Genomic DNA, 25,115 nt, shown 5'->3' with positions numbered 1-25,115 from the left:
GACGGTTCACTTGGAACACACCTTTGTGTGCATTAATGGTGACAAAGCGCTTGGATGCTTCATCCAAGATCACCTGCTGATAGGCGTGACTTAAGTCCAATTTACTGAGGTCTTTAACCACCAGACTGTTTCTCAAACAAGTCCTCTAGCTTTGGTATTGGATACTGCTCCAACTTTGACACCAAGTTGACTATGAAGTTGTAATCTCCACAGATGTGCACTGAATTATCAGGCTTCAACACACAATCAATCAGTGCAGCCCACTCGAATAATCACCGGCTCGATTATTCCTTCCTTGGTGAGTCTCTCTAACTCTACCTCCACTTTCTTTCTCATGGCATAAGGGACTGGGCGGGGTTTATAGTATTTATGCTTATGTTTCCCACCCTCCTTTAGCTGCTGCCGTGGAGGAGGTGAGGATCTGGACATCATTTTCACATGCCCCTTTTTTCCACAGCCATCGCACTTTTCATTGATGAACCTACAGTCCTGTGCATATGTTCACCTCCATTTCGGTAGCATGTTAGCGCTGTTGTTTTTCTTTGCCACTTCTGTCCTGCTTTCACTGTTTGCACTTGCACTTGAGCTGAGGGCTTACTTGCATTACTGTCCTGTTTCTGTTGTAGCTGTAGCAGTTGAGTCATATGATGAGTTATCACCAGGCTTTTCTGGACTTAACAAGTTCCTCATTAAACTATATGTCCAGCCACCAACTGAGCTCAACAATATAGCCTGCTTTCTTCCAGCGTCTGTTATACCATTTGCCATAAAGAAATGTCCCATCACCTTGACATACACCTCCCAGACTTGAAGCTGGCTGTCAAAAGCCACAAGTGTCCCCACCATCACCGTAGCCATCTCGACATTTTCTTCGTCGGCTGCGTCGTTAGCTAATAGGCTATTATAATTAGCATCCTCGTCGCTCGACATTGACCGAGTCCCCTCGTAGCCAGGTTCATAAGCTGCTGTCTCTGTACAACTCACAGTGAGCTCACTTGGTCTCCTCGTCGCCAAAATGTAATATCTTTGGGATATTCTAAGAAAAAAAGGACAGTCGGGAGGTACGCTTTTTGAGGCTTCTTGCCACTCCACACTTCTTATCGTATCATGGTGGGCATACACAGACAGGTCAAAGTTCCATCCTCAACCCTCCACTGTCTTCGCTGCCACCCCGAGGACACTTCCTGCAGCAATACAACAATAACACTGTACTACAGCCAGGTAGTAGGGCTTGTTGCGAACACCTGTGATGTGAACACCCCATGATGTCAAAGGAAATTGTTGGTCCAATCCAGCGGCGGCTAGTAGCTCTAGCCATTTGCTTAACCTCTTGCTGTATACCCCCCCCCCCCCCGGACTTCCGAGTATTTCCACTGGACCACTACTGTGTGTGTGTGTATATATATGTATGTATATATATATATATATATATATATATATATATATATATATATATATATATACATACACACACTTATGCATAATAATTTAAATTAATAATAATGATTTATTACTATCAAACTACATGGTCCATTCTGGAGCAAGTCATTTGCTTGTGTCCTCTCTGTTACACTCTGAGAGACAGATTGATGGAGGCAGACCAAAGCCCCAGCCCACCTTGATCAAACTAACAATCATGAGGATTTGGTTCTAACGGAAAAAAAAAAAAAAACTATGTCAGACAAAAATGCATCTCATCCCTCCTGCTCAGGCAGAGATGTGCAGTGGCTCTCTGTTCACTTTAACACAGCTTGTTCCCATTACCAGCACTCAGAAACCACACAGCAAGAAAGGCAAAAGATTTCCTGTCATAGAAAAAGTATGGAAATGTGTCTGTATGTGTGCATGTGTGTGTGCGCGCGCCTCATGCCTCACACTCCTTCCACTTAAGCTTCTCAGGGATTTCTTAATGACATTCCTACATTAAGCTTTCCTGTGACCCGTCAATCATGGAAGTTAAAACAAAAGTACTGCACACTTGTCGTTTAACAGCAGGGCTCTTCAAGTAATGCTTTTCTGTTTCCAGATAAATTCCTCTTTCAATTGAGCAGATGCATCCTGCGGATACCACTTATCTATCATTCCTAAATGGCTATCCCAATTTCACGTGAAGCAGTTGGCATCATTTTGCTAAACAGCCACTTCTTCTTTCCCTCTTTCACCCCCTGTGGACCAGCAAACACTGTGACAAATGTCTTAATGGCTGCATTTGTTAACTTCTCCTTTCGACAATGTCTTGAATTTTAAGTGTCTCCTGTTTAATTTACTGCTGCAGAATATCTGCTATTTTATGGAAAATGATGAGGGAAAAGCATGTTGTTGTTTTTTTTCCAAAGGGACATAAGAGAAGGTGCTTTATTTAGTTTTCACTTTATTTTTTTGCCACATTAAAAGTCTGCTATTCAACAGGTAACCAGAAATGCTAAGAAAACCTTCGGGAAACAGGAGTATCTCAGAGGCCAGGTTACCTTGGGATCTCCATCAGCATATGCTTTGTGTACACTTGTCTGCATGGAAACTAAGAGCTGCTACATTGTTTTCTTGACTTCTTCATTCTTTCACCAGCTCCTCCCATCTCAACACCTGTTCTCTGGTCTCATCCCATTTGTCGTCCACATGAACGACAAAAGACGTCTGGTAGGAAACATGAATTCCAAATGTATTTGTTCCAGGTTCTGGGTTCCGTATACAAATGAACATACGTGTTTATTATTTATGAAACAACACAGATAAACTGTTTTTATTATCATTGTTAATTATTTTAACCACTGCTAGCCAGTTTTTTTTTTATTTTTCTGATGGTTCAGTTCTAATTTCAATTGCTGAAAATTTTATATACATTTTTTGATATAGTCATTTGGAAAGGTAGCGTATGGCCCAATGAACACTTACATTTTTATTTTGTATTTTAAGACATTCATTACTACTGTGAGACAATTACAAGACACATTTTAGATGACACTGGAGCTAATGTGGTGATCCAGAACATGTAAAGTCGTAGGGCTCACTACTGTTAGACAACAATTATGACAGAGTGACTTGAAGTCAGATCGTTGATGAAACTGTGTTGAGTCAGTTAGATGTTAAATGTTATGTATCATTAGACTGAAGTTCTTCTGGAACTTTGCATCTCATGATTTTCCTGCCATCTGGATGCAAGAAAGTTTAATGATGTTACTGCAACAGAAACCTGTGAGCTCTACATGACTGTTGTGTTTTTGATTTTTTTCTGTATTTATCTTTTTTTTCCCCATTGTTCTATTACTTTCCTCTTAAATGTGTGAGAGGAGGCGTTTCTCCTTTCTTCCTGGCTACGATCTCATCAGTCCACCCTCTACATATCCTGGTCTTGACTTCACTCATGTTCCAGATGATTTTGTGCTGTTCATGTTTGCCTCACTGCCAGGCTTCATCACCAGTAATTCTGCTCTTCAGTGTTTTTCCTGAGTGTATGAGTTAGTGCACATTATTCAGTTTTCTTCCCCGCTCTGAGGGTTTTCACCCGTGCCTTTTTATTCAAATATTCTTTCGGAAATACTCTGAAACTTTAACCTTCTGTTTGTTTTTGCCTCAGTTGGTCCAGAATGTAACCAACCCCCAACTGTTACACTTTAGTTTTATGGGCTACTCAATAATGCTTTCATTTTACAGCAAAATAATGCAGATTTGGACGCTGTACCAAGCTATGGGAGTGATTTTTTTTTTTTTTTTACCCAATGTAATTAAGCTAATGACTAAATTACAACTGATTTCAGCATGGAGGCAAAACAAATTTAAATTTTCATGGGAAATGTTTGCCTTTACTCAAATATTACAGGCCTTTAAATTGTTCATCTTACAAAACTTATATAACTGCACAATTTAGAAGAATAAAACCATAGAAAATGTAATGAAATTGACTTAACTGTGCATAAAGGAGACAACCTGAACAAGTGAGCTATCACTGGCAGTATTACACAGCAAAAATTAAGTCATATATTCCGTAATACTTTCTCCACAGCGTTATCATTTCTGTGCTGCTGCAGTTTTCGTTTTGTGAGATAAGAAGTATTGGTGTTAGAGCCCAACGCATCTCCAGGCCAATCTCAGTTCACCTCAAACATGTTTACACTCCACTCCTACAACTGACCTTTTCTGGTATTCAGATGCTAAAATCTTTGAGTTGAACAAGCTTCACTCCACACCTTATTTTGTCACGCAGGGCTCTCGAAACGTGAGCTGGTGATATTACATCCCAAAGTACTGCATGTTGTACCTCATTTCCCTATTTATTACACGTTATTTGCAGAGATCAAGTGGGATCTGTTGTTTTTTGTTCTCAGGTAATATATGATAATTTTCATCCAGCCAAAAGTATCCAAACAAGTATTTCATAATTAAGTTCCTCTTACATGCGTGGTGCGAACACAAAGCATTCTGTCACTCCTTTTTACTGAGTCAGCTGTCACATAATGGCTCAAGAAGGCCAAGCTTGAATTCGCTGCATTTACAGAAACTGATTTCAAGGGTCAGCCGCTTTAAAGTTGAAATTTCAGGATAAAATAGTGGAGTCAGTGGTCAGCATTTGACTCACTGATGGCAGGTCGTTTAGTTCTGGTCCATCTCCATCTGAATCTACTTCTTCCCATCTCGTACAGAGTTTATGTGTTGATTCAGCCTTCACACCGATTCAGCTGCATCCACTCTGGGCCTCCTACTTTAGCGGACAACGAGTCACAACTATCAAACATTCATACAAACACATTTATCACAAGAAAGATATTCTGTTTCATTCAGTGTTCAAATCATTGTGAATTTAGCACTCCACAGGAATATTTTTTCTTTTTTTTTTTTGCTTTTACACACTGTGATTTATTAACAAAAAAGTGAAGCCATCAGCACAAAAGTAACACCTTGCAGGGGCATCTCCAGAAATAGGCCTGAGTTGCATCAGGTGTCCCTACCCCAAGAGACAGCACATATCCTTTGCTATCTGCCCATTTTTTTGGTGTGCAGTTGTGTGGTGGTGCATGACGTGTCATCGTCATCATGGGGGGATGTAAGATCTCTCCATTATAAGATGAATGAGCTAATGATGCTAACTTGGATTCAGAGGGAGTGTCGTGAGTGAAGTCATATTAATTGTGAAGTCATATTCATCATGCATTTAAGTTTACTTCACATAATTACATATCAACAGAATCCATGTAGAATTCAGACACCGCAGCCCATGTCGCAGATTTTTAGAGGAAACCCAGTCAGACCTGTAGTTTGTGGAACAACTTTGAGAGGTAAATGGTTATCGCTGAAGAATGAGAAATTTCATATGTCAAAGATATCACTCATATCTTGGTGTGAGCTGCTATGGTTATAGGTCTGTTTTTTACTTTGCCTCTCAAAAGTCAGTTTGCATGAAGCTGTGAGACCACACTACTGTAACAGATGAAAATATTCCATCAGCCTGAGGTTCATCTGAATCTCCTCTTGTGCTCCTTCATTCTGATTTTCCTGTTACCTTGGACTGATCAATCCCAGCTGCCCTCCTCTGCTCCTTGTTAACCAGCTCTGTCTGCTTTTGATAGCGAGCAGCTGCTTGTCAGTCCGGAAGCTGAAGCTCCACAGGGCCTCAGTTGTGTTGTTAAAACACAAACACACTCCTGTTTGTTCGTCACTGGCACTTGACCTGACAAATCTATGAAATGGTGACGTACAGGTGTACACACAGACTTATTTTCTAGCCATATGTAGACGTTTGATTTAGCAGTAATCGTGTTATCAAGCTGTCGTACAGCGTGTAGAAAACATCATGATTCCAGGAACACAACTCGCTCCCTATTCCTGTATGTTTGACTCATTTTACCAGGCAGGCTAAAAGAGAAACTTTTAAGGCTGCTCCCATATTCTCCCAGCGTTGTTAGAATTAGGTGTGATGAATGGAGCCTCAGATGTGCTCAGCTATCTATGTTCACCTCGCACAACAAAGGAGCATTATCTCTCTGTTCCATTCTGGCCGAACACACTCCCAGTTTGTTCGAGACATCATTTAGAAAACCAAGCACAATCACATTTTTTTGGGGCTACCGGATAAAACAGGCTTCTGTGTGAACTGGTGGAGGAATATTAAGGTTGATGATTACCTCTGGGTATGAGTACACTCCTGAATCTTTCAATGTGAAACATCCACATCCGGTTTCGAGTGACTCATGTGATAACAGTGGGTGAGTTAAATCAGTTTCAGGGGTCAACTTGTTAATGTATTATTGTTGTAGTTGATAATGATGATGATGATGATGATGATGGTGTATTTTTGATGAAATGCTGTCATTGTGGATACACCTGAAAGGACTAGTAGAGATCCATCCATCCATCCATCTTCAACTGCTTATCTGGGGCTGGGTCATGGGAGCAACAGTCTCAGCAGTGATGCCCATACTTCCCTTTGCCCCAAGTGGAGGAGTTTAAGTATCTTGGGGTCTTGTTCACAAGTGAGTGAAGAACGGAAAGTGAGATTGACAGACGAATCGGTGCAGCTTCCAAAGTGATGCAGTTGCTGTATAGGTCTGTTATGGTGAAAAAGGAGCTGAGTCGTAAGACGACGCTCTCTATTTACCGGTCAATCTACGTTCCTACTCTCACCTATGGTTTTGTGGTTATTTCTATGGAAATTCCCAATAATGATCAGCTACATCCCCAAGGACCCTTTTCATTCTCCTGGCTGTGGTGAATAAATCAATACAACACATGGTCTGGTACGTTGGACATTTTTTTGATATTTTAGATGAACAATGTTAATTTTCCTGTGGTCACAACTGGAGCATGTCAACACCGTCTCTCCATTATATCAGAGAGACACAAAACAAGAAATTCAATCGGCACTTCTTCTTTGTTCTTCTTTTCCTTTCGGCTTTTCCCTTCAGGGGTCACCACAGCGAATTAATTGCCTCCATCTAACCCTGTCCTTTGCATCCTCTTCTCTCTCACCAACTACCTTCATGTCCTCTTTCACTACATCCATAAACCTCCTCTTTGGTCTTCCTCTAGGCCTCCTGCCTGGCAGTTCAAAACTCAGCATCTTTCTACCAATATAGATAGATAGATAGATAGATAGATAGATAGATAGATAGATAGATAGATAGATAGATAGATAGATAGATAGATAGATAGATAGATAGATAGATAGATAGATAGATAGATAGATAGATAGATAGATAGATAGATAGATAGATAGATAGATAGATAGATACTTTATTAATCCCGGAGGAAATTGTATATATCCACTGCTCAGGCATTACATAACAAATAATACTGGATAAACACCAGGAGAAAAAGAAACACTGACATCACAGGACATACCACAAGACATACACTACACTAACAGACACATGCAGCACTAACAGGACTTATATAATAAACTATAACTACAATATAAACAGTATAAAATTAAAATATAAACATTATAAAATTTAAAAAAAAATATTACAGTATTAAAATATAAACAGTATAAAATTAAATTTAAATTAAAATTAAATTAAATCAAATCCATTCAACCTCGTGCTGACCTTGCCCCCCCCCCCCCCGCTCCTGAGAGAGTCATTGTACCCCCTGATTGCACGGGGCACGAAGGAGGACCTCAGCCTCTCTGTGGAGGTGCTGTGTGACAGCAGTCTGCCGCTGAAGGTGCTTCTCTGCTGGGAGAAGGTGGTGTGTAGGGGGTGCCTGGTGTTGTTCATGATAGCCTTAACTTTAGACATGGTCCTGCTCTCCAGAAGCATATCCACAGAGTCCAGGCTCAGCCCGACCACTGAGCCCACTCTGCGGATGAGTCTGTTCAGACGATCAATATCTCTCTTCCTGGCCCCCCCACCCCAACACACAATGGCGTATGACAGCACACTGGAGACTACGGACTGATAGAACATGAGAAGGAGCTTAGGACAGATGTTGAAGGAGGCCAGCCTCCTTAGGAAGTACAACCTGCTCTGCCCCTTCTTGTACACACAGTTCGAGTTGAGTGACCAGTCAAGCCTGCTGTCTAGCTGCAGTCCCAGGTACTTATAGTTTTCTACCACCTCCACCTCACTGCCTTTGATGATCACCAGCTGTGGAGAGGGAGGTGCCCGCCGGAAATCCAGAACCATCTCCTTTGTCTTGAAGACATTGAGCTGGAGCTGGTTCTGTTGGCACCACTCCACGAAGTCAGCCACCAATGCCCTGTACCCCCCCCCCCATCACCCTCCCGGATACATGCCACTATCACGGTGTCATCGGAGTACCTCTGTCTGTGGCATGTATCAGAGTTGTGCTTGAAGTCTGATGTGTAGAGGGTGAAAAGAATGGGGGATAGAACGGTCCCCTGTGGCGCCCCCGTGCTGCTGGTCACCATAGAAGACAAACAGTCCCCCATACGGACGTACTGGGGTCTGTCCGTTAGGTAGTCCGTAATCCAGCTCACGAGGTAGGGGTCCACAGCCATGGAGGTCAGTTTATCCTGCAGGATCTGGGGCTGGATGGTGTTGAAGGCACTCGAAAAGTCAAAGAAGAGCACTCTGACGGCACAGCCCCCGGCGTCCAGGTAGGAGAGTATGCGGTGGAGGAGGTACAAGACAGCGTCGTCAACCCCAACCTTGGCCTGATAGGCGAACTGGAGAGGGTCCATAGCACCCTGCACCTGTGGACGCATGAGCTCCAGGACCAGTCGCTCTAGGGTCTTCATTACGTGGGAGGTAAGAGCGACCGGTCGGTGGTCGTTGAGCTCAGTAGGGCGTCCTTTCTTGGGTACAGGGACAATGCAGGAGGTCTTCCACAGTGACGGGACCCTCCCCAGCCGCAGACTGGGGTTGAACAATTGTTGCAGGGGGTCCCCTAGTTCCGAAGCAAAGGCTCGGAGGAGTCTTGGGAAGACCTTATCTGGTCCAGCCGCCTTGTAGGGATAGAGCCTCCTCAGCGTTGTCGTCACCAGGTCTGCAGTGATGACGGTCTCCGTCGTGGTGGGAGCAGAAGGTTGTGGCGAGGTTGGAAGTCCAGTAGTTGAGGTGGGGCCGTTGAGCTTCGCAGTTCTTGGAGTGGGCTTGGGAGAAGTGGCAGGGGTGGAAGGAGAGGAAGCACAGGAGGAGGGAGCATAAGTGGAGCGGTTTGCAGGACCGGAAGAGGCCCGGGACGAGGAGCCGGGAGTGGTGGGGGAGCTGAACCGATTGAAAAAGCTGTTTAGTTCATTCGCTCGTTCAATATTCCCCTCCACAGTGCTGCGCCCTTTCCCGTGTCCGGTGATGGTTCTCATCCCATTCCAGACCTCCCGCACCTGGTTGCGCCCCAGCTGCTTCTCCAGCTTCCTCCTCTACGCCTCCTTGGCCTCCCTCAGGCAGAGTCTCACTTCCTGTTGGGCCTTCCTCATCTCCTCCTCGTTCTTGCTCCTGAACGCCCGCTTCTTCCTGTTCAGGACAGCCTTGACTTCCTTGGTTACCCATGGTTTGTTGTTGGGGTAACAACTGATTGTCCTGACAGGGGCCACGGTGTCCACACAGAAGTTCATGTAGTCTGTAAAACACTGAGCTGCCCCCTCAATGTCCTCCCCATGTGAGCCCACAATAACATCCCAGTCAGTGGTCTGGAAGCAGTCCCTCAGCATCTCCTCTGCTTCCGGGGACCACCTCCTGACCTGTCGTGTTGTTGCTGGCAGCCGTTTCACCAGCGTTTCACTATCTCTCCTCTGGACATATCCAAACCATCTCAGTCTGTCTCTCTGACTTTATCTCCAAAACCTCTAACATGTACTGTCCCTCTGATGTACTCATTCCTGATCTTATCCTTCCTGGTCACTCCCAGAGAGAACCTCAGCATCTTCATCTATGCTACCTCCAGCTCTGTCTCCTGTCTTTTGCTCAGTGACACTGTCTCTAGACCAAACAACATCGCTGCTCTCACCACAGTTTTGTACACCTTTCGTTTTAGCTGAAACTCTTCTATCACACATCACACCTGACACTTTCCTCCACCCGTTCCATCCTGCCTGGACACGCTTCTTTACCTCTTTTCCACACTCTGCATTGCTCTGGACTGTTGACCCTAAGTACTTCAAATCCTCCACCTTCTTGATCTCTTCTCCCTGTAACCTCACTCTTCCGCTTGGGTCCCTCATTCACACACATGTACTCTGTCTTACTGCGGCTAACCTTCATTCCTCTCCTTTCCAGGACAATCCTCCACCTCTCTTCTCCTCCACCCGTTCCCTGCTCTCACTGCAGATCACAATGCCATCTACAAATATCATAGTCCATGGAGATTCCTGTCTAACCTCGTCTGTCAGCATGTCCATCACCATAGCGAACAAGAAGGGACTCAGAGCTGATCCCTGATCAGAATCAGAATCAGAATCAGTTTTATTGGCCATCGTTTGTTGAAAGCAGACGAATAATTTGTTTCCGGCAGGTGGGGTCTCAAACTGTACATTCATAACTTAATTTAACTATTCTAAATACTTTAAATATTATAAATAACTGGATGCAGTCCCACCTCCACCTTGAACTCTCTGTCACACCTACAGCACACCTCACCACTGTCTTACAGTCCTCATACATGTCCTGCACTGCTCTAACATACTTCTCTGCCACTCCAGACTTCCTCGTACAATACCACAGTTCCTCTCTGGGCACCCTGTCATAAGCTTTCTCCAGATCTACAAAACAACAATGCAGCTCTGTTTGCCCTTCTCTGTACTTATCCATCAACATCCTCAAAGCAAATATTGCATCTGTAGTACTCTTTTTTTTGGGTAACACTTCATAATGAGTACACACTATTAAGCATTAGTTAAGCATTAATAAATATTGAATTCATCATCTATAACGCATGAATACTCATTAGTATGTAGTTTATAAACACAGCTATACATGTTTCACTCTTCATTAATAAGCTCATCTATATAAATGATGAATTCAGCCTTTCTAAATTGAGTATTACATCACTTACCCACCAGTTAGTTAGGATTTCTCAGTTATTTGTAGGATCCTTTAGAAAGCCTATGTAAATAATGAACAATATATTTAGATGTTCATGTCTGCATGCTCTTACATGCCCACTATTCAGAAATGTACTAATGGTTAGTGAGTGGTTTAGTAGATGCGTTATAAAATCTCACAAATTCCATTTCCAATGGATGGCTTATAAACAGTTATTAATGAAGGAATTCATGAATTCAGGCTGTTACAAAGTACTTACTACTCGTTAATTAAGCATTTTGTGTGAGCTCATATAAAGTGGAGATTATCTATGCCTTGTAAAGTATTTACAATTGAGATTTTAAGGCTGGCAATGCCTCAAAACTCGCAGAAGTTCCAGACCAAGGACAGACAAAACACAGGGACATAGAACTTATTGCATTGATATGTATTGCAACTTCCCAACATTGAAACAGAACTGGCACTGTACTGTACGTATCCTTGTGAAAGTTTTTGCTGCTGCAGCTATTTAGCCAAGTTTTTATTCAACCAAGCTTATCCTATTTTTCAATTGTACAGTTACAATGTGGGTACTGGTGGGTAAGTGATGTAAAGGCTTTCTAAATGATCCTACAAACAACTGAGAAATCCTAACTAACTGGTGGGTAAGTGATGTAATACTTAATTTAGAAATGCAGAATTCATCATTTATATAGATGAACTTATTAATGAAGAGTAAAACATTTATAACTGTGATTAATAAACCATATGCTAATGAGTATTTACGTCAGAATCGTGTTTTATAAATGATGAATTCAGTGTTTACTAATACATAACTACTGTGCTTCTAAATGATGAGTAAAACATTTATAGCTGTGTTTATAAACTACATACTAATGAGTATTCATGCGTTATAAATGATGAATTTAATATTTATTAATGCTTAACTAATGCTTAACAGTGTGTACTCATTACAAAGTGTTACCCTTTTTCGGCATGAAACCATACTGCTGCTTACAAATGTTCACTTCTGCCCTTAGTCTAGCTTCCACTACTCTCTCCCATAACTTCATTGTATGGCTCATCAGCTTTATTCTCCTGTAGTTGCCACAACTCTGCACATCTCCCTTGTTCTTAAGAATGGGCACCAGCACACTTCTCCTTTGTTCCTCAGGCATCTTCTCACTATCTAAGATGCCGTTGAACAACCCAGTCAGAAACTCTACTGCCACCTCTCCTAGACACTTCCAAACCTCTACAGGTATATCATCAGGACCGACTGCCTTTCCACTCTTCATCCTCTTCAGTGCCCTCTTCACTTCGTCCTGACTGATCTTTGCTACATCCTGGTCCACAACAGTCACCTCTTCTAGTCTTTGTTCTCTCTCATTTTCCACATTCATCAACTCCTCAAAGTAGTCTTTCCATCTTCCCATCACACTACTGGCACCTGTCAATAGACTTCCATCCCTATCCTTAATCACCCTAACCTGCTGCACCTCATTCCCATCTCTGTCTCTCTGTCTTGCCAACCTGTATAGATCAGTCTCTCCCTCCTTACTGTCCAACCTAGCATACAAGTCATCATAAGCTTCTTGTTTGGCCTTTGCTACCTCTACCTTCACCCTACGCTGCATCTCCCTGTACTCCTGTCTACTTTCCTCAGTCCTCTCAGTGTACCACTTCCTCTTGGCTAACCTCTTTCTCTGTATACACTCCTGTATCTCCTCATTCCACCACCAAGTCTCCTTATCTACCTTCCTTCCAGATGACACCCCAAGTACTCTCCTACCTGTCTCCCTGATCACATTAGATGTAGTTTTCCAGTCATCTGGAAGCCCCTCCTGGCCACCCAGAGCCTGTCTTAACTCCTTCCTAAAAGTCATGCAATACTCTTCCTTTTTGAGCTTCCACCATTTTGTCTTCTGCTCTGCCTTTGCCCTCTTTATCTTCCTCACCACCAGAGTCATCCTACACACCACCATCCTATGCTGTTTGGCTACACTCTCGCTTACCACTACTTTACAGTCACTGATCTCTTTCAGATTACACCGTCTACACAAGAAGTAGTCTACCTGTGTGCTCCTACCTCCACTCTTATACAGTAGGTCACCCTATGTTCCTACCTCTTCTGGAAGAAAGTATTCACTATTGCCATTTCCATCCTTTTTGTTAAGTCAACTACCATCTGTCCTTCTATGTTCCTCTCCTGGATACCAAACCTGCCCATCACCTCCTCATCACCTGTTTCCTGCACCAACATGTCCATTGAAGTCTGCACCAATGACAAGCCTCTCACTTCTAGGTATGCTCTGCATCACTTCATCAAAGTCTGACCAGAATTTCTCCTTCTCCTCCAGCTCACATCCTACCTGTGGAGCATACCCGCTAACAACTTTGAACATCACACCTTCGATTTCTAGCTTCAGACTCATCACTCTATCCGACACTCTTTTTACCTCCAGGACATTCCTGAAAACTCCTCCTTCAAGATAACTCCTACTCCATTTCTCTTCCCATCTACACCATGATAGAACAACTTGAACCCTGCTCTTAAACTTCTAGCCTTGCTACCTTTCCACCTGGTCTCCTGGACACACAGTATGTCTACCTTCCTCCTCTGCATCATGTCAACCAACTCTCTACCTTTTCCTGTCATAGTTCCAACATTCAACGTCCCTACTTTTGGCGCTCCTCTTCTCTCTCTTCGTGCGAGCACACTTTACTCCTCTCCTTCTTCAACACTGAAACCACAAAATTGCCCAGAAACATCACTCGCAAGGGACTACAAAAAGAACATTAACAAAATGTGGACTCTTCTCAAGAACTGACAAAGATGTGTGCAAAGATGCACGCCAAAGATGCACGCCACTGACCGTTCCCAGTTTGTTCACGTTAATAACAACTCCTCTCGGTCAACTAAAGTTAGTTATGGAGTTCCTCAAGGCTCGGTTCTTGGTCCAATACTGTTTATCTTGTACATGCTTCCTCTGGGTAATTTGATAAGGAAACACTCCATCAACTTCCATTGTTATGCCGATGTTATACGCAATTATATCTCTCGATTAAACCTGACGAAGTCAGCTAGTTATGAAAATTACAGGCGTGTATCACAGGGATTAAAGATTGGATGACGAATAACTTTTTGCATCTCGATTCTGATAAAACTGAGGTTGTTGTGCTCGGCCAAAAAACTGTTAGGGATGTAGTGCCAAGTGATGTAATAACCTAGGATGGCATCACGTTTGAGGCCAAAACCACTGCGAGGAACCTAGGTGTCATCTTTGATCAGGATCTCTCGTTTAACAGACATTAAGCAGGTTTCTGGAACAGCCTTTTTCCATCTCCAAAACATTGCTAAAATCAGGCATATTTTAAAACGGAGTGATGCAGAGAAATTAATCCACGCTTCAACTAATTCAGAATGCTGCCGCCCGTGTTCTGACCAGGACCAGTGCCAGAGACCATGTTTCTCCTGTGCTGGCTTCTCTGCACTGGCTTCCTGTGAAAGCTAGGATAGATTTTAAAATACTCCTCCTCACTTGCAAAGCCCTTCGTGGCCAGGCACCGACCTATCTGAAGGAACTTTTAGTTCCATATAATCCATCTAGAGCATTACGCTCTCAACATACTGGCCTACTGGTGGTTCCTAGAATTTATAAAAGTAGGACGGGGGCTAGAGCCTTTTGCTATCAAGCCCCTCTATTGTGGAACCACCTCCCTACCTCAGTTCGGGAGGCAGACACCCTCTCACTATTTAAGACTAGACTTAAAAGTTTTCTTTTTCATAAATTTTACAATTAATGGCAACGTAGGTTACTACTTTTATTTTCATATAGACCTACACTGCTGGAGACTCAACATCCAGACTCACTGAGTTCCTCTCTCCTCCCCCTTCTCTCCAACCATCTCTGTTACTCCTCTTGTACGATCTCAATCTCCGAGTCTCCAATCACACCATACTAACTAAACTTCTTCCCTGGAGTCTCTGTGCTCTATGTCCTCACAGGTTTTTCTCAGGTTCACCCCTCATCCACCCATCTGCTATCCGCTGTGGACCATCTGCTGTGGACCTGCACCTCCCATCCACCAGTATCACCCCTCACCTAACCATCGACTGGGGTCCTGCTGCCTCTCTTCCTTGGTGTCATCTTACTGTTCCACCCCTCATCCGCCCAGCCGCCGTGGACCTTCCTCTGTGGACCTGCACCTCCGAGCCCACCAGTATCACCCCCATCTCTCCATGTGCTGTGGACCTTCTCCTCCAAGCCCACCAGTACCACCCCTGAACTATCCATCGGCTGGGGTCCTACTTCCCTTCGTCCTCCGTGCCGCCATACAGTCATCCACGCAGCTGCAATTGTGCCTTCACTTTAGCAACCTTAACCATATTGATACTGTCTCTATCTGGCCTATCTGTCTCTCTCTCTCTGTCTCTCTCTCTCTGATGCTGTTCTTATCTTCCTTTGATTTCTTTTCCACCCAACCGGTCGAGGCGGATGGCCGCCCAAAAGAGTCTGGGTCCTGCCCGGAGTTTCTTCCTCATCGAGGGAGTTTTTCCCCGCCACTGTCGCTTATGCTTGCTCTGGAGGGTTCAGTTGGGTTTCTCTGTCTGTTAAAGCGCTTTGAAATGTCTGCTGCCATGATTAAGCGCTATATAAATAAAAGTTGATTGATTGATTGATTGATTGATTGATTGATTGATTGGACTGAATGGACGAATTAAAACAACAATGCACCAAAATAAAATAATTGAAATGTGACATGTAATGTATGAATTTGGTTGAGAATGTGTTGCAATGAGAGAGATGTCGTTGATTAAGGGGATGGGAACTTTACAAACCAATGGCTTCTACCCATCAACTTTTCTTTTTTTTTTCTTTTCGGATGTTGTTGATGTTTCAACACTGATTAAAGTGAAGTCTGCTGTAATCAAATTTTAGAACATAATAAGTGATATTGTAGGGATTTATCTGCACATTAATGTAATGGCCGTGTCTCCCTTTAATTCTGCACAAGTCATTGTGTAGTGTTTTCAGCATGTGGTTGTAGAAACACACACTACACATATAAGTTTTACATCAGTCAATCAGTCAATCGTGTTGAGAAAATGGACATTTGATTACATACTAATACAGTAATAAAATACATTTTTCATGACTTTTGCATTGAAGGAACCAATGGCTAGAGAGATATTTTGTGCTGAGGTGCAAAGGAAAAGAAATAGAGAAGAGAAAAATTAAACATTGACCCAGAGAAGTGATAGGCCATTCAAGCAGAGAAAAGACAGGTGGAAGAGGAGAGTTCAAGACAAAAAAGTGTTGCAGATATACAAGATGGGAGATATGGTACAGAGAAATAGGAGAAAGTATTGAAGATAGGTACAGAAAATGTCCAGAGAGACAGTAAAACAAGAAAAAGGCATTCAAGAGAAATAAAAAATCTGAAAGAGAAGCTTAAGAATGTAAGAAAGAAAAAGCATCTGATCGGAAGGCATGTCTGAGTCAAATACGTGAGAATGCATGCTTATTGTTGCTTCTATTTGTTTAAAAAGGCATTTATTCATTAATCCGGAATGCAAATACAACTTTGTCAACTCCGTCAGATCTTCATTGGCAATGTCTGAATTTCCTGTGGGATCATTAAAGTATATCTCTTTCTATCTATGTCAGATTTATGTTTTTGTAATTTTTTGAGAGAGAAACAAATCTTCAGTTTTGGTTGTTTAAGTAATAAACAATACTCAGTGCTACATCCTCATGTGTGTAAATCACTTAAATAATGTTTTTCTGAGGGGCAAAATAAATGAAAGTTTGAAAATGCAAATGTTATAAATGTGTGTGTTCAGAATAGTGTGAAATTAAGCCTTCAGTTTGTAATTGTATTTTATTGCATATCAGAATAAACACTAATACAATCAGTATTATATATATATATATATATATATATATATATATATATATATATATATATATATATATATATATATATATATATACATTAGTACTTAAGATTCTTCAAGGGCTATTTTAATTATATAATAAATACATTTAGTTCCTCTGACGGAGTTGACACAGATAAAGTTTTTAAGATAAACTTCTGAATCTGTTGAAAATATGTTTTAACCTTAATCCTGCACCTGTATTGTTTAGATAGCACACATCTTCATCTACATGAATTATAACTCTAATCAAGGTAGTTTAAATTTTCAAAAAAAGAATCAGTGTATTATTTTGTTTATGAACCCTCCCCATACTGATATTAAACTACCTTATTTCTGTATTACATCGTCTCTCACTCTTGTAGACTGTTTAAAACACTGTTGTGTTCAATAAAAGTTAGAAGAGGAACCATGAGTCTCGGAATGCAGCGCACGCACATGGATGTTGTCAGCCAATAGCAAGCTCATACGGTATCACGTGACTACCTACTAAAAATCCACGATGGAGTGAAGCCTCCATCTTGAAGCGCAAATAAGTGAGGGATTACTGTATCTTTTCAATGTTTTATAACTGTCCTGTGTGTTGAATGCTGATTAATAAATCGGTCAAATAATATCGGTTAAATAATTAACCCTATACATGCTTGATTCTCTCTTCTGCTCATCATTGACTTTGTACAAATCTTATGACATTGAGCTCTCTCTGGGTAGAAAATGACACTCACTCAGACATTTTTGAACGTAAACACACCTTGAGTTTAGTGTCACTGTGGAGTATATGTGCTATTACCGGTGAATATATAAAGACATGTCAAATATTAACTACACATATTATCCCTTAATAGAACTGTGTTAAGTTATGTTATTATAAAAATTAAATCAAATATATTGAGAGGATTATGTGAATAAGTGGTATGATTTGAATTAAATGCAGAAACTAGTGTCTCTCTATTGCCGTTAAAAGACTCCTTTTAGCTCTAACTTCTATAGTCTCTGCTATATGATTGCGGTAGTTAGTGGATTCATCAAAGTAACCATGATGACACTTGTTATTTTTGAAAAGAAACATTTTTTTCATTTATTTTAAACTCAAACAGTTTTTGTGTCCTTGACTTGTGAAAGTCCATATGAAAGAGTTTTTGATTGAGAATGTCCAAGTGGAAATAGTAGAAAGAGAAAATTGTGTGGCTGTCTACACATTTCTCAATGCAAAGGTAATAAAATATTTTATATAAAAGTTTGTGTATAAAATGTATATACAGTATATGTGTTTATATATACTGTATATAATATACATGCGTGTATATATATACAGTCATAGAAAAAAAAATTAGACCACCCTTCATTTTCCAACCCGCTTAATCCACTAACGCAGGTCGCGGGGTAGCCAGTGCCTATCCTGGCAGTCTCAGGGCGTGAGGCGGGGGACACTCTGGGCACGACGCCAGTGTACCGCGGAGCCACATAGAAACAAACAATCATTCACACACACACTCACTCCTATGGTCAATTTGGGACCGGCCAATTAACCTGAAGCGCATGCTTTTGGAGGTGGGAGGAAGCCGGAGAACCCGGAGAGAACCCACGCACACACGGGGAGAGCATGCGAACTCCGCACAGAGCGGGACTCGAACCCGGGTCCGCCGTGTTGTGAGCAGCGCTAACCACTGCGCCACAGTGCCGCCACTAAACCACCCTTGTTTTCTTCAATTTCTTGTTCATTCTAATATCTGGTACCCTAAATGTATAATACAATGAACACAACAACAAATGCAGCTGGTCACATAATACTTTATGTCTTATTTGACAGTCTTAAGCTTAATTGATTCCCAGGGTATATAAGAGGCCATTTCATGTCACAAGCAGCACTGCACATGCAAAGGCCTAGAGTGGTTTCCTGCTTACAGTCAATCCGTAGCACAACTCAGAAGTTGTCAGCTCTCACATAATGCCTAAAACAAAATAATTATGTGAAGCCACAAAGGCAGCCATCTTGGCACTGCTGGAAATTGGCATGAGTGAGAGACAGGTAGCGAAACAACTGAAGATCTCCAAGACAGCTGTTCATTACAACAAACAAAAACAAGCTGAACATGGCACTACCAAAGTGCTACCTGGCCGTGGCAGGAAACGTCTTTCTACCCCACGAGATGAACGTGCACTCATCTGTTCCTGTGTCAGGAATCGTCGTCAGACCTCCAGGGACCTTAAAAATGAGTGGGCACTGTCGAGAAATGTGACTTGTTCGGCAAGGACAGTTTGAAACCGACTTGTTGAAGCTGGTTTGAAGTCACACAGAGCACGCAAGAAGCCCTTCATCAACGAAAGGCAGAGGAAGGCCCGGTTACTCTTTGCTCGAGACCACAAGGATTGGACTGTTGATGATTGGGCTAAGGTTCTCTTCAGTGATGAACCCAATTTTGAATTGATGCCCACACCAGCCAACTTACTGGTTAGGAGGAAGCCTGTAGAAGCTTACAACCCAGACTGTCTTGCCCCTACAGTAAAACATGGGGGTGGATCAGTCATGATCTGGGGTTGTTTCAGTCTGAGTGCAACAGGGCAAATGCAATTGTGTGAAGGCCGAATGAACCAGGCCATGTACAGGACTACCCTTGAAAACAGTCTTCTTCCATCAGCTGGAAAACTCTTTCCTGCCTTGAATGACTGGATTTCCCAACAAGACAATGCCCCTTACCACATGGCAAGGTCATTTAAAGCCTGGATGGAGAACCACAACATTCGCACCATGCCTTGGCCTGCTCAATCGCCAGATCTTAATCCAATTGACAACCTGTGGAAAATCATCAAACTCAAAATGGAGAACCACAAGCCCAAAAACAAAGAAAATCTGTTTGAATTTGTCCAACAGGAATGGGCTGCTGTGACAGCAGAACAATGACAGAACAATGTCAGAAGCTGGTTGAGAGCATGCCAAGACGCATGGCTGCAGTCATCAAAAACAATGGTTATGCAATCAAGTATTAACTCTTGTGTGTATTGTGTTTAAAGCAAACAGAAAAAAAACAAAACATGGAAGGCTTAAAAGTTGTGTTTTTGGCGGTACAATGCCATAGCTATTGATGTAAGGATTTAAGTAATTTTGGTTATTATCAAGAAAACCATGGAAAATGAATAGTTCTTTGTTCTTGAATTAAACTCTCATGAGATATTTTTGTTGTTATCATTATAATTGTCCAAACAAATGTACCTTTAGTTGAGCCAGGCATTAAAATTAACAAGAAATTGAAGAAAACAAGGGTGGTCTAATAATTTTTTCCATGACTCAGTCATGGAAAAAACATCTTGGATTTGGGCTTAAGACCGACCCGGCCCGAATACCGAGTCGGTTCGGTCTAAAAATGTCCATAATTACATTCGGGTCGGGTCTGGCTTTAATACCCTCGGGCTCGGTTCGGGTCGGGCTGGATTTTTTAGGCCTGATCTTACCTCTACTGCAGATGGACTAGTGTGTACAGCTGATATTGCTGAAACCCAAGTCACACCCAAAACAATCTAGATTGAGAAATTGTGCTACAGGTAAGAAACCTAAAATGATAAGAAGACTAAAATGTTTTTTGTTGTTGTTTGTATACTTGTCTAGGTTTTTGAGCACTACTTTAAAGAATGTAAAAAAAAACCCAACATTTTACTTGCTTCACATTATATTGCCAAATCCATGAAGACTGCTAAGCATCTTAATCAAATCAGGCAGTTACTTATTATACATCCAAAACAGTTAACAAGCATCAAGTCAAAGCAGAAAAGTAATTCATCCTGCACATAGCAAACTAGCTTCTGAGCAGGTGTGTAACAGACTGAATTTTAACGGCTACATTTGTCCATCAGATAAAGGACTTTCGCCCGCTGACTGCATGCTAAAGGGGTCCTTGAATCAGAAAAACCAGGGTGGAAAATTATGTCTCTGGAATTAAAAAATTCATTGATATGATACATAATTTAAATCAGGGGTGTGCTGACGGATGTTCACAAATTTGATTCATTTTATATTTTGTGGATATTTCTCATTGAATAGAAAAGAGTGAGTCCACATAAAACACATGTATGTGTGTACATGCACACACATGTACACACACACACACACACACACACACACACACACACACACACACACACACACACACACACACACACACACAAACACAAACAGATCACAGGAAGGTACAGTTTTCCATTAGGTGGCATTGTGTAAAGGAAGTTCCAGAAAATGTTTATCCATCCATCCATCTCCTTCCGCTTATCCGGGGTCGGGTCGCGGGGGCAGCAGCTTAAGCAGGGAAGCCCAGACTTCCCCCTCCCTAGCCACTTCGTCCAGCTCCTTTCGGGAGAATCCCATGGCGTTCCCAGGCCAGCCGGGAGACCTTTATTGAAAAATCATTTCACTCCAGGCCTCCCATACCTGACAGCCAGGACATAATGTGTGAAAATTCCTCTGCCAAATAGTGGGGCCTGATGCTAACAGCTGTTAGCTCCAGGTCATGATTGCAAAACATGGTTTTCACAGTCAGAGGTTCCGGGTGGCACAATCTGTCGTTCATATATACTGTATAATAAGTGTTGCCTCCTTTCTTCTTCTCGTTGCTGTTTGTTTTCCGGTCCACTCACATGGAGGAGAAGCAAGTTAGCTCATAGTTAGCATAGGACACATTGCCTATAAGCCACATATCAGGGAAGACAAGCTGGTCTCCCTGTAAGTGTGCTGCAATGTTGTTTTGTTGTTGTGGCAAGCAGTGATTTCCTTCAAAGAAATCAGATTGATTGAGTGTTTTTTTTATTAGTCATAGTAGCGCTGGTGAACACCTCCAAACTCATTTTCTTAACAAGACTTGAGATATTCTAACACCTGACTCCAGTTAGGTTAGCCATTGACTCAATTGTTTACATTCTGATCTGTCTGCCACTCTCTCTATGTCTCTCTCTCTCTTTCCCTTGCACTGTTCCTTTCCTTATTGTATTTATTTTCCACCCAAATGGTCAAGAAGAAGCTCCAGGCAAGACCCAGAGTCTTCTTCAAAGAGGGAGTTTTTCCCTGCCGCTGTCACTTTTGTTTGCTCTGGAGGGTTCAGTTGGTTGTCTATGTCTGTTGAAGCAGTTCAAAATGTTTGCTCATGTGATTAAAGGTCCCATATTATGTATTTTTAACTTAATCTCATTCAGCTCCCAGATGTCCAACTAGACTGTATTCCAAACATTTTGAAATAAAGTGATCTGTGGTCCTAAATATCAGCTTTTCGAAATCGCTCATCTGAGCTACTCACAAAACGCTTCGTTTCAGGCCTCCAGCTGCAGTATGTTAATGAGCTCCGCTGGTCAACGCCTCCTTCACCTGGGTCACGCCCCTGTGAAAGTGGATCTTGTAGAGGGGTACACCAAACATTACAAAATAACGAGCAAAACAATATCATATGACATACACAAATCTGTCTCAATTTTTTTTATAATAAGGTCTTCACTTCACTTACTGTCTTACTGGAAAATTCTAATACACAACACTATTATTTTTTTACTGAACTACTATCAACACATGTGCCTTTTCTAACACCTATAGACAACAATATTTAGAAATTAGTGTATTTAACCAATTTTATTAAAACATTGTATGGAATATGACTTGTACATACCTTTACTTCTATAGTTGGAATGATGAGTCCTGAAGGACAGCTGTGTACCAACAGTATGGGTGTCCTCTGGGTCAGTTTGGCCCCCCACATCCCTTAAAGCTGTAGGCTGAAAGGATGCACAAGGAAGAGGGACACTAATTGCAGGACACCAGTGTTCTGATTTTGGATAAGCAGGACAGACCTGTGTGCGTTGTCGCTATGACGCCCAACAAACAATCGACTCTAACACGTGCGCGCACACACACAATACGAAACAAAGCACAACTCCCTACTTAGCCTAGCATAAGTTGACTTTATTTATGCTGACAGATAATAGGAAAGAAAATATGAGACCAACTTACGTGCGTTTTAGCTGTATACTGTAGGTCCGGCACGCATACACGTGTGGGAGCGTGCGCGCACACACGCAACACGCAAACTCGAAACAAAGGAGACCTCCCTACATAGCCTAGCATAGCATGACTTCATGCTAACAAACGATAAGAAAATATGAGACCAACTTATGTGTGTTGTACCTATTGTAGGTAAAGCACGCACACACGTGATCGGGCGTGCACACACACACACGCAATACACAAATGCGAAACAGAGGCAACTTCCCTACATAGCCTAGCATAACATGACTTCATTCACGCTAACAAACAGTAAGAAAATATGAACCAACTTACGTGCGTTTTAGTTTTATACTGTAGGCCAGCACGCACACACGTGTTGGAGTGTGCGCACACATACGCAATACGCAAATGCGAAACAAAGGAGACCTCCCTACATAGCCTAGCATAACATCATTCATGCTAACCGACAAAAAGAAAAAAGATAAAATGTGAGCCCAACTCATGTGCGTTGCACATAAATACTGCAGGTTTAGCATGCACACACACGTTGGAGCACGCACACGCAAATGCGAAACAAAGCAGTACCACCTAATTAGCTAAATAGCAATTGATCACCCATTCTAACAGACAACTGCAAAAAAGATAAATGTGGTGAGACTGACCTGTAACCAGGGTGCAGTTCCTTGGTCCCGTATGGTTGGGAGTGATCCTTGAATGAGGATCAGTCTCAGGGAAAGCCCCGTCTGTACTGACCCTTATTGCTAAAACAGGCTGGAGTGAAGTGGTTCACACACAAACAAACGTGCAGGCGATGTAGCTGCAACCACGCTCTCTTCTGTTCTTCTTTGGATGGGATGAAAAATAAACACTGGTGGTGATTTGTACAATCAACAACTGTGCAACTACCCTGTCTCCTTCTCACGGACGCCATTTCAACAAACTGCTACCTCACGTCTGACACAAAGAACTCCGTCTTGGGGATTGCCAAGCCCTTGAGCATGTCAACCAATCCATATCGTCTAATACTCTATCCAATAGCACAGAGTGCAAAGTCTGACTTCAAGGATGCCTATTCTAGCGCTTTATGGTCGAATCGAGTCGTTCAGAGCCATGACCTCCTAAAACTCCAAATATCTATTGATGCAGGGAGCGTTTGTTTACCAGATCCTAGGAGTTGTTTGGGTTAAGGAGGACCACTATGTATATCTAGAGATCTGAAAAAGTGTGATTTTCATAATAGGGCCCCTTTAAGCACTTTATAAATAAAAGTTGACTGATTAATTGATTATTTTTCCACTAGCACTATAAAATTATTCAATGAATGTACTTATAAAGACAAAAGATATAATTCTAATAACATAGACCCAACATGGCACCGTGCTAAGTGGCGACTGTTACAGTATCTCCCATGTGTTTCTTTGTTTTGTATTGTTTCATTTTTGTCCTTTCACCTTTGTTTTTTACTTCCTGCCGTTGCCAACCAGATTGGTGACGACCTTCTTATCCTTGTGAAACTTTTCTGGACATATCCCCAACTTTTTTATTCGCGTGATACCCATGGCAACCGGTGAGCGCATTGTTTACACCCGCGACCAGCTGATCGCGCTGCGCCCAGCTGGGCCGCTGCCTGGAGTGAGGCCCGACATCCCGGAGGAGCTGAGGAGGAGGCGTTGGGGCCGCAGAGCTGGGGCAAAGCTGAAGGCGAGGTTTCATCCGGCAGTGCCGGCCATTGTTACGGGGAACGTGAGGCCTCTGGGCAGTAAGGTGGACGAGCTCGCCGCGCTGGTTAAAACCCAGCGGGAGTATCGTGAGTGTGGCGTGATGTGTTTCACGGAGACATGGCTGCACTCGCACATCCCGGACGACGGCGTGGCGGTACCCGGCTTCAGTGTTGTTCGCGCGGACAGAGACGTTATGATTAGCGGCAAGAAGAAAGGAAGAGGGATTGCACTGTATGTGAGTGAGAAGTGGTGCAATCCGGGTCACGTCCACGTGAAGGAGTGTCTCTGCAGCCCGGACATCGAGCTGCTTGCTGTGGGAATGCGGCCATATTACCTGCCTCGGGAATTCACGTGGGCTGTTATAATTGGTACCTACATCCCCCCATCAGCTGACGCACCAACGGCATGTGACGTCATCACCTCCACTGTCGCCAGGATGCAGACCCAGCACCCGAACGCCTTCACAGTGATCACCGGTGATTTCAACCATGTCACCCTGGACCGATTGCTGCCCACATTCCACCAGTATGTGGACTGTCCCACCAGGAATGTGGAAGCGAAAT

The sequence above is a fragment of the Antennarius striatus genome, chromosome 20 (assembly GCF_040054535.1).
Source record: "Antennarius striatus isolate MH-2024 chromosome 20, ASM4005453v1, whole genome shotgun sequence".
In the NCBI taxonomy this organism is placed as follows: Eukaryota; Metazoa; Chordata; class Actinopteri; order Lophiiformes; family Antennariidae; genus Antennarius; species Antennarius striatus.
Note: the sequence above shows the minus strand (reverse complement) of the source record.